This window comes from Schistocerca piceifrons, chromosome 7, assembly GCF_021461385.2.
Source record: "Schistocerca piceifrons isolate TAMUIC-IGC-003096 chromosome 7, iqSchPice1.1, whole genome shotgun sequence".
Taxonomy (NCBI): Eukaryota; Metazoa; Arthropoda; class Insecta; order Orthoptera; family Acrididae; genus Schistocerca; species Schistocerca piceifrons.
In genome coordinates, this window is record NC_060144.1 from 221504902 (window position 1) to 221516008 (window position 11107).

The window sequence follows — 11107 nt, forward strand, 5'->3', positions numbered from 1 at the left end:
ATCAGGTCCACCTCCTCTGAAGGTCTCGCTGTATGGTGGTACAACATGCAATATCTGGTTTTCATGCGCCAAAAAGGGCGGAAATGATGTTTATGTTGAACTCTATTCTAATTTTCTGTACCGGTTCCGGAACTCTAGGAACTGAAGTGAAGAAAAACTTATTTGATGTGTCTAGATTACAGACCTGTTTATAACCCGATTAGGCAACGGCCTTGCCGCAGTGGGTACACCGGTTCCCGTCAGATCACCGAAGTTAAGCGCTGTCGGGCGTGGCTGGCGCTTGGATGGGTGACCATCTGGGCTGCCACGCGCTGTTATCATTTTTCGAGGTGCACTCAGCCTCGTGATGCCAACTGAGGAGCTACTCGACCCAGTACTAGCGGCTCCGGTCAAAGAAAACCATCATAACGACCGGGAGTGCGGTGTGCTGACCACACGCCCCTCCTATCCGCATCCTCAACTGAGGATGACTCGGCGGTCGGATGGTCCCGATGGGCCACTTGTGGCCTGAAGACGGAGTGCTTTTATAACTCGATTAGATACGTTCAAGCATAGGGCTGTGCCACAAATTATTCCATAATTCTTAACGAAACTGTAGCATCGTGTGGGATTTCAGTTTGTGGAAACAATGCGTCGTCAGTTGCCGAAAGGAAAAAGATACAACTACAGCGAAAAATTGTTTCTTTCTTGTCGAATAAAAGAAACGTGAATAAAGACTAACGAAATATATGGACGACGAGTGGTACAATAAGAAACATGAATTTACTCTATTTTCTGGGATGCAACACTGCATAAGATGCATTGAGCAAGAATATAGTAGGTTGCTGACTGGCTTAGTTCTTAAACGACAGAATTTAACTAGTTGGTTCAAATGGTTCTGAGCACTATGAGACTTAACATCTAGAGTCATCAGTCACCTAGAACTTAGAACTACTTAAACCTAACTAACCTAAGGACATCACACACATCCATGCCCGAGTCATGATTAGAACCTGCTACCGTAGCGGTCGCGCGGTTCCAGACTGTGGCGCCTAGAACCGCTCGGCCACCTGGCCGGCCAATTTAACTAGTATCAGATACTGATTCTGAATATGGGATGAAGCTTTTTAATAGCTTTGTGTGAAAGGTTCGTAACAGCACACACTCTTCATTTTTTTTTTCTTGGAAGGCAACATTCAATGATACCACACTCGCACCACCCCCCTTCCTATCCCAACTCCTGTGTGGGACGACGGTTCAATCCCGTCTCCGGCCACCCTGATTTAGGTTTTCCGTGATTTCCCTAAATCGCTTCAGGCAAATGCTGGGATGGTTCCTTTGAAAGGGCACGGCCGATTTCCTTCCCCATCCTTTCCTCACCCGAGCTTGCGCTCCGTCTCTAATGACCTCGTTATCGACGGGACGTTAAACACTAATATCCTTCTCCTCCTCCTCCTGTGTGGGTGGCAGGAGACACCATTGAAATTTTCAATGGGAGATTGCATTCTTTATTGCAGATTACGAATATACGGCAAAGCCTACATACGTTTTGTCTGAAGCGCTTTCTTCGCATCGCCACAGATGGCGCTGTAAGCGGAGGAATGGAAATGGGTATAGTCATAATTTACGACATAGTACTCAATGGCCCTTGCATATCCAGTGGCACGTGGGACCCCTATCTCCATGCTCCGAGGGCGGGACAGACCAGTGTTTCGCAATTCGTCTTAGGAAAAGCACAGAAGTACCACACTTTCACTTAAATGTCGAAGGCTCTGCAATTGGAGATAAATATTTGTGGACGAAAGAAAATGTTCTACAGGGATGACGCGTGTTGGCAGAAAAGATAAGGCTCTGTTACGCAGGAAACTACAGAGAAGACGATAGGTGTTGGGGTGGATAGTGGAAGACAGAAGGTAAGACAGACAGAGATGAGTAGGGGTTTTGGTGTGTAGGCATGGTAGTGGTAACAAGAGAAAATGGATTGGGATTTGGGGAGAAGAAAAAGGAGAGAGGAGCCCTAATGTGGAGTTGGACAAATAGGAAGAGTGATAACAGTAATAAATAGCGTGGTGGATCTCACAGTCTGGGATAGGATATGGAGTGTGTATAAGTGTAAGGAAGGTGTGATGTGCTAGTAAAGGCGCGACAGCATATCGGGATTGGTGATCAGAGGGGAGACGATGTGGTTATGGCAATCTAGTTTGCAAATAGTATAGGAGATGCAAAGGTGTTCAGTGTGGATAAAGAGGGGTGGGAATTTGATGAGACAGTAGTTGATAAATGTGAGGGATTAGCAAACGGATGCAGAAAGCGAGACACAGTGCATAGTGTCGGGGACTTGGATTGATTTATGGAAAGTTGACTTATGAAAAGTTGACTTATGGAAAGTTAATGAGGCGGATATGCATGCAAAATTTGCGTAGCATTTTGGTCGGATCAGAATTTTGTAGGTGTGGAAAACAGAGGGGCTTAATCCCCAAGTCACACTCCTTAGTGGAACATTCGTTGTACATTCAAATGTTTTTGATTTTTCTGCACTGTTATTGGGACACATTTGTTTACCGGAATAGATAAGTTATGTTTAAACGAGAAGAAAAATACAACACCAACGCCGTCATCATAAATGCCAGTGTCAGTTTGAGGTAAATAATGAAATGAATACAACGTACATTTATATCTATTTGTTCTTGGAAGCTAGAATGAAATAACATTTTAATATCACGTAGCTTTCTTTTAATATGTCTTTAAAAATAGTTATCTAGAAATTTGTTGGGAGTTGACAACTGAAGCAGTAAGAATGAATCTATTGGACGTAATGTGGTGAGCTAAACGATTACAACTTACGCTCACCATGAGATTGAATGTCACCTGATGGCGGTGCGGGCACGTAACGTAATAATGAAAATATAATAGCGGTGCAGAGACGAATGGGGAATCATGCTAGCGATGACACGAGTCACAAATGGGGAAATCCACTGATATAAGCTACTCTGACAAATTGCAGACAGCTATCGATCGGTGTCTGGGAACGAACATTTTGACAACGAGGAGCCTAGCCGGCTCTCGCATGATGCGAGGAAGGTGGAAAGCCGCTGAACGTATGAGTAGGTGACAAGGTGTTGGATGTCCGGGTCTCGTCACACAACCTCTAAGCCGAAAGTTTGCCAGCGCTATAGTGTAGTATAAGTGTCTATCCGTGGCCTATCTGACGGCGGAATACAACGCTGGTGTAGGCACACCGTACAGCGTAGATTGTTCAACACGGAACTCCACAGCAGACGACGACCTCTACATGTTCCCACGCTGAATCAGAGACGTCGGCAACTACGATTTCAATCAGCAGGCTATCATCGAGATTTGACCGATGATCTATGGAAACGTGTCTCGTCGGATAACTCTTGTCTTGTTATATTACGTGTGTGATCCCGTCCCGATAAGCCGTTATTCGTTAACGGCTGCTTGAATCATGCACCGTGTTTCGGACACAGCGTGGCGAGTGCAGCGATTTGCTGTGGAGACGATTCAGTTAGACTTCCACGAGACTTGTGGTAGCTATGGAAGACACCAATACAACTGTGGACCTTGTGAACGTTGCAGCAGATCTTCGGGATCCCTTGATACTCGATGACTTCCCCGACGGCAATGGCATTTTCCAGCAGACAAAATACGTCCTACAGTGGTCTGAGGGGCTTAATATTGGACTCACTGTGATGGCAGTCTGATGTATTGGCCACCAACTTCGCCGATTCTGTAACCGGTGGAACCCATCTTGGATGCTGTCGCCAGCCAGTCTCGAATGCACAAATCACCGTCTAGTAATACACGAGAATATCTTGACCTCTGCGTAGAAATCTCGTTCTACATACCTCCGAAAATCTACCAATGGCTTGTAGAAATCATGCCACGCACAATAACTACCGTATTGTCTTCAAAACGAGGAACTCACGCTATTAAGCGGGTCAATAAAGTCCTGCCTCATCATTGCTGAAGAAGGTCATGACAGTTACGATCGCTTTTCCAAAAACAATAAAGCAAGCACAGTCATTGCACGTTTTTTCCTTTCTTCAACTCAAAGCGTATGTCAACCTAGTTCGCAATTTTGTCAGAGGGTACAATAACGTTCAGAATAACAAGGTTTATGCTAGAATATCTGTAATAACTTTTTTCTGTACATTGAAATTGTTTAAGGTAGTTAATATCAAGACAGATTACTGCATCTCTGAAACAAATAAATTGTTAATATTCAGCCGAAAAATAACAAATTTTACAAAATGCTTAGAAAAGAGTTTTAATGTTTGCAGAGTCACTCTCTAATGATTGATGATTAATTTCCAAAGAACCTTCAGGCATGCATTTGCTGTATAATGGAGCGGAATGTAACGTCTAGCAGGACGAACAAACGTGCAGGTAAATGCTTCGCAACCGTAGCGCAGCTATAGCCTTACCGCCTACCAAGCAAGGGGGCCCGGGTTCGATTCCAGGAAGGAGACTGCGTGTTTGTCTTTCATCATCATTTATACGCAAGTCGTCGAAGTGGCGTCAACTAGAAAGACTCGCACTAAGGCGGCCGAAACCCGAAAGGGTATTTCCGGGCCAATAAATGCCATAGGATCATTTCATTTCAGTGCTCCGCAATTGGAAATCTGTGGCCTTAATATGAAACTTAAGAATTATTCAAGATACAACATTCGGCTTTGTTTCTCGAAAAATAATTATCGGTACGCTAGAAACCAGGTCGTAACTGCTGAATCGCTTTGAAGCAGCTTCATTAATAATCACCTGTCTGCTTTCATCCAACGTCGTTGTATTACCTGCATTCAGTCTGGCAGACGTCACTGTGAACAATTGGTGTGACCTTAACCTCCTGATGTGTGGCGTAAGTTAGACCGCGCCGTCATAATTAAAGTGCAGCTACTCACGGAACACCACTGCGTGCTGTAATTATCGTATGGCAGCGAAACTTCGCAGATATGTTAATGCATTAATGCAGCACCTATTTACGATGGAAATACGTTAGAGTGTAGGCGGCAGTTAATAATGAAATGAACATTATACCTCTCTCACTCCTTTGACCTTTTCTGTCCACGTCTCGTTCCTAATTCATTACCTATTCTATACGTCGTTCTTGCATTCACAGCGCCAGATTTGCGCCTGGTGTCCAAATTTGGAACTAAGTTTTTGCCAGCGTAAATCAGTTCGGCATTAACGCATTAGAATATCTATGAAGTTGCACTGAAGTACGATAATTACAGCCCACACTATATCTCTGTGAGAAGCTACACTTTAATTATTATTGCACAGTATATATATTTATATATATAGTCTATATTAAGAAATTAAATATTCATTTCAGACCAATATTTCCTGATGTCAGTCCTCCATCGTCTGTACAATTCCAACCCTGAAGATTTAGGACCCTATTTATAATTCACAGCGAGATTACTCGCTGACCAAAACAGGCAAGGACATCTTGACCTGTAGAAAAGTGGGGAAGAGAACAACTCCTTACGGAGGAAATAAGTATTTAGCAGGCGTACCTATTAAAATCGAACATTTATTGAAGCACTTAATATCTGTATGTCTGAGAGTTAACAGTATTTCTCCTACCAGAAAAAAAGGTTTGATCCTCCAAACGATGTCTCAGCCTTATGTCTCCCCACACTGGGACACCATCTTCTATAATTGATCTCGTCACACGACGTGCCTGTAATAGTACTGATGCCATTTTTTTTAAAAAAAAGTTCAAATACGTGTGAAATCTTATGGGACTTAACTGCTAAGGTCATCAGTCCCTAAGTTTCCACACTACTTAACCTAAATTATCCGAAGGACAAAACGCACACACACACACACACACTCATTCCCGAGGGAGGACTCGAACCTCCGCCGGGATCAGCCGCACAGTCCATAACTGAAGAGCCTTAGACGATGCCATTTTTCCCCCAGACAAATGTGTTTTTGGTCTTTATTGTTATTTCATTCCCTCACAAAGAATCTGCAGACACTGTATAAAACAGAACTTCAGCCGAATTGTTACATGATTGGAAAACGTTGTTTAGTATAAAGCAGATGGTGTTTGAGCTGTGCGTGGCTCATGTTCCCGCAAATTATACACTCCTGGAAATTGAAATAAGAACACCGTGAATTCATTGTCCCAGGAAGAGGAAACTTTATTGACACATTCCTGGGGTCAGATACATCACATGATCACACTGACAGAACCACAGGCACATAGACACAGGCAACAGAGCATGCACAATGTCGGCACTAGTACAGTGTATATCCACCTTTCGCAGCAATGCAGGCTGCTATTCTCCCATGGAGACGATCGTAGAGATGCTGGATGTAGTCCTGTGGAACGGCTTGCCATGCCATTTCCACCTGGCGCCTCAGTTGGACCAGCGTTCGTGCTGGACGTGCAGACCGCGTGAGACGACGCTTCATCCAGTCCCAAACATGCTCAATGGGGGACAGATCCGGAGATCTTGCTGGCCAGGGTAGTTGACTTACACCTTCTAGAGCACGTTGGGTGGCACGGGATACATGCGGACGTGCATTGTCCTGTTGGAACAGCAAGTTCCCTTGCCGGTCTAGGAATGGTAGAACGATGGGTTCGATGACGGTTTGGATGTACCGTGCACTATTCAGTGTCCCCTCGACGATCACCAGTGGTGTACGGCCAGTGTAGGAGATCGCTCCCCACACCAAGAAGCCGGGTGTTGGCCCTGTATGCCTCGGTCGTATGCAGTCCTGATTGTGGCGCTCACCCGCACGGCGCCAAACACGCATACGACCATCATTGGCACCAAGGCAGAAGCGACTCTCATCGCTGAAGACGACACGTCTCCATTCGTCCCTCCATTCACGCCTGTCGCGACACCACTGGAGACGGGCTGCACGATGTTGGGGCGTGAGCGGAAGACGGCCAAACGGTGTGCGGGACCGTAGCCCAGCTTCATGGAGACGGTTGCGAATGGTCCTCGCCGATACCCCAGGAGCAACAGTGTCCCTAATTTGCTGGGAAGTGGCGGTGCGGTCCCCTACGGCACTGCGTAGGATCCTACGGTCTTGGCGCGCATCCGTGCGTCGCTGCGGTCCGGTCCCAGGTCGACGGGCACGTGCACTGGCGACAACATCGATGTACTGTGGAGACCTCACGCCCCACGTGTTGAGCAATTCGGCGGTACGTCCACCCGGCCTCCCGCATGCCCACTATACGCCCTCGCTCAAAGTCCGTCAACTGCACATACGGTTCACGTCCCCGCTGTCGCGGCATGCTACCAGTGTTAAAGACTGCGATGGAGCTCCGTATGCCACGGCAAACTGGCTGACACTGACGGCGGCGGTGCACAAATGCTGCGCAGCTAGCGCCATTCGACGGCCAACACCGCGGTTCCTGGTGTGTCCGCTGTGCCGTGCGTGTGATCATTGCTTGTACAGCCCTCTCGCAGTGTCTGGAGCAAGTATGGTGGGTCTGACACACCGGTGTCAATGTGTTCTTTTTTCCATTTCCAGGAGTGTATATTTTACACTCTGTTTTTAATGTACTTCCACCTCCTTATGTTAATTTAAATTACTACTGTCACTGAGTTGCTGCTTTGCCTGCCCGTGAGAGGCGTTATTAGCGCGTATCGATATATACCCTCTCGTAGTATACTTGCTTGACTGCTATTACTTCCCGGTCGTTGTCTGTCGTAAGATGGGAGTTGGTAGCAGTTCGGCGTCGTGAGTTCGGGTCTGTCAGTCAGTTGGAACGCGTCTGGAGAGCAGTCCGGACCTGCCAGTCGGGAAGTTGCAATACGGTACTAGTGCAGTCGGGTTGGAGCGGCAGTGAGGTCTGCGTCGACATGGCTCGCCCGACCATTGCCGCCACGCATCACTTGAGCCGGGCCACGGTCTTGGTGGATCGTCGGTCGGTCGTCCTACCGGACGACGCGTTTTGGCTCGCCAATCGTTCATAAATCGGCTGTGTGTGTGTGCATCGACTCCTGACTTCATGCGTGTTTAGTTACTGTTGCACATCGTTCAGGTCTTCGCGCCAGTGTTTGTCAGGTTGTGTATGTAGTTGGTGTTATTTCCACTGAAGGCTATTTAAGATGATGTCGGCATTCTGAGAGAAGTCGGTCGGTTGGTGCGGACCGGGGACTGACGTAAATTCAGGCAGCTAACTATATTACCGTATTTCAAATTCAAGTGTACCAGTGGAGTTTTCTGCTTGTGACCGTTAGTGTTCCGGTTACATGACCTGGCCACTAACGTAATTTCAGGCAGCGTCCTTTTCTCACCTGTTGTCGCTGTCCTACATGGTGTGTAATTTTGACAGCTAATACATACTCCATCGTGGATTATCACGTTCGTAACATTGCCGGATTGAGTTCTCATGTACTAACTGACGGGAAGCAAGTCTTTGTGTCGGTCGGTCTGTGGCTATCCCCTGGTTGGGTTCCGACGGATCAAGTATAGTTTGGCTCACTACCTGTCTCACGTAAGTGAACGAGTGCAGACCGACCTCCCTGGAAGCTTCTGAGTGCCACCAGTGTTTAATTATCTGTTGTCAGCTATTTTAAATTTTAGGCTTATGGTTATTTTTTGTTTTCTTAAAATTTTGGAAATTAATTTTTAAATTTATGTTTCAAACATAAACACTGTGGCTTTCTGCCTTTAAAGATTATGGTAATATATTTTAAATTATTGAAGTTTAATTGTAGCCCTCAGCCATTGGCACTGCACTTTTCATATGTTGCCTTTTGGGTTTTACATTATTTTATTTCTATCTTAATAGAATTTTTGATTTTTTTAAGATTTCTGTTGCCCTTGTGCGTTTAAAGGTCTATGGTAATATATTCTAAAATGTTGGAAATTATTTGTGGCCGTCAGCCGTATGTATTGCACTTTGCGTATGTTGTTTTTGGAATTATTTTATTGCTATCTTAATTGGATTTGAATCTTGTTAAGATCTGTTGTTGGAGGCCTTCAGCCCTGAAAGAGCTGCTAAATTAGGATAAATGACAATTAGAAGCAGAAACGGACTTCAGCCCTTCCCCCTTTCCACAATCCTATTACCTGTTCCATCCAGCGGGTTTAGCGGGCGTTTCAGTGTGCTTATTTTAGTTTTAAGAATTGTACGTAGTCTGGAGCTCCCAGGTGAATGACCTCTACCGTGAATGGTGGAGCCGAACGGCTGGTAACCTACAGCTCTCCAAGCTGGGCTTGGTTGCAGCCGGGCAGTGGGTAGGTATCAAGTGGATATTCGTCGCCCAGTCATGAAAAAACCGCTGCTTCATATACCCATTAATCCGTGCCAAAATACATTAGTCGTGGTGTTGGTAGGCTGCGATCAGTGTCGGGTTTCGGCCCTGGTAAGATCGAGTGTGCTGATCTCAGGAACTAGCATCAGTGGCTCGGTCGGCCACAGTCCGGAACCGCGCGACTGCTACGGTCGCAGGTTCGAATCCTGCCTCGGGCATGGGTGTGTGTGTGATGTCCTTAGGTTAGTTAGGTTTAAGTAGTTCTAAGTTCTAGAGGACTGATGACCTCAGAAGTTAAGTCCCATAGTGCTCAGAGCCATTTGAACCATTCGGTCGGCCACCGGTGTTTGCAGGCCAAAGCGGCAGCATCCCTCGACGGCAGAGTGGTGGCGAAGAACTGCCAAGTCGGGCTCTGAAGGCTTGTGGCTCTGCCGCCATCCACGGATACCTGCGCTGCTGGTGTTAGCGCATGCCTCACTTGTTAGTGCACAGCGTGCCACGATTTCCAGAGTCTAATGTTGAACCCCAGCATCGACGGCAGCTTCAGCGCTGGTAGCCCAGCAGGTTGACTGCTCAGGGTAACGATCACCAGCAACGTTTGCCAGCAGTAGGCGACGACAGCTCGACAGCTAGGTGTGGCCTAGACAAGAACATAAAGCAGGTGGCCTGTAATGGATGGCAGCTAGCCAGTAGTTAGCCCTCCAGCTGGTAGGCACCAAATCAGCAGCATTCGGTCTTAGGTGCAGCTGGCAGGCCTACAGCTAGTAAAGCCACCCTCAGGCGGTGGCATCCCTGGACGATGGTTGGCGTAGATCTCGCTCCGTAACTGGCTGCAGATGATGGCTGATATTGCTTGCCTAAGGTGAGCAGTATTTATAACCAACTCCGTCTGTCATTGTTTCTGAAACGGCATAACTTTCTCTCTCCTAAACGTCAACAGAAAGGAGACGTGAGAAGCAGTCATTTAACAATTGTGGATCACTACCTCGGCGTCGCAGTCCTTCTCATCTGTCAGCAATGTCACAGCTCTGGCTGTGTTATGACTGTGTAGCAACTATGCCTTTCAGGTGGCCCTTGTATCGATGCCAGTACAATCTGGATATCGCATCTTAAGCGGCAACACTTGAACAGCCCCTGTCACTTCAGTTCCTTGCATCATTCTGCTAAGATGTTTCCTGCTAAGTTCGTCACAGGACTTTTCTCCTGGCTAGGCGGATTCGTGCCGTGAGAACAGATAACAATGCATCGAAAATTCACAGAATATTTACGCGTTGATGCTGCTATGATATGGAAATGAAAGCAGCTTACAGTACTGAAGCCATTGTACGAGATACGTGAAATTCAAAGTAATTCTGTAGCACCACATCTTTAGTGCTTCGATCCTCCTTATTTGAGGTTTTATCATTGTCTATGATTCACCTTCCTACAATGCTGTGCTCCATATGTCATCACCGAATCTTATGACTGGTAATTTCCCAGCCTGACTTGAAATCCCCTCCTGAACCTTTCTTTTATTTCCATCATTGCTTCTTCAATCTATGGATTGAACAGTTGGGCGAAAGACTCCTGTCTTATATCCTTTGCAGTCCGAGCATTTCGTTATCTTCCATTATCATTTTCCTCTCTTGTTTCTTGTACATACTGAATGAATCTGTCTCTCACTGAATCATAAACCTACTCTCCTGAGAGTTTGATACACCTAGAACCAATATTCATAAGCCTTGTGTAGAGGCTTGAGGGGTGTGCCCTGCTTGCATTGGAAATTGTTCCCCTTTTTCGCGATACAAATATAAATAGCTCCACATGAAGCAATCTCAAGCGTAATACGTGCTTGAAGAATCTCAGGGTTAAATGGCTTTGAGCACTTTGGGACTTAACAT

General features: G+C 46.2%; 1 pseudogene; it reads left to right on the forward strand.

The window, feature by feature from the left end:
* The first annotated feature begins 202 nt into the window (after positions 1-202).
* On the forward strand, positions 203-320 carry LOC124709175 (annotated as a pseudogene).
* Positions 321-11107: the final 10787 nt, after the last annotated feature.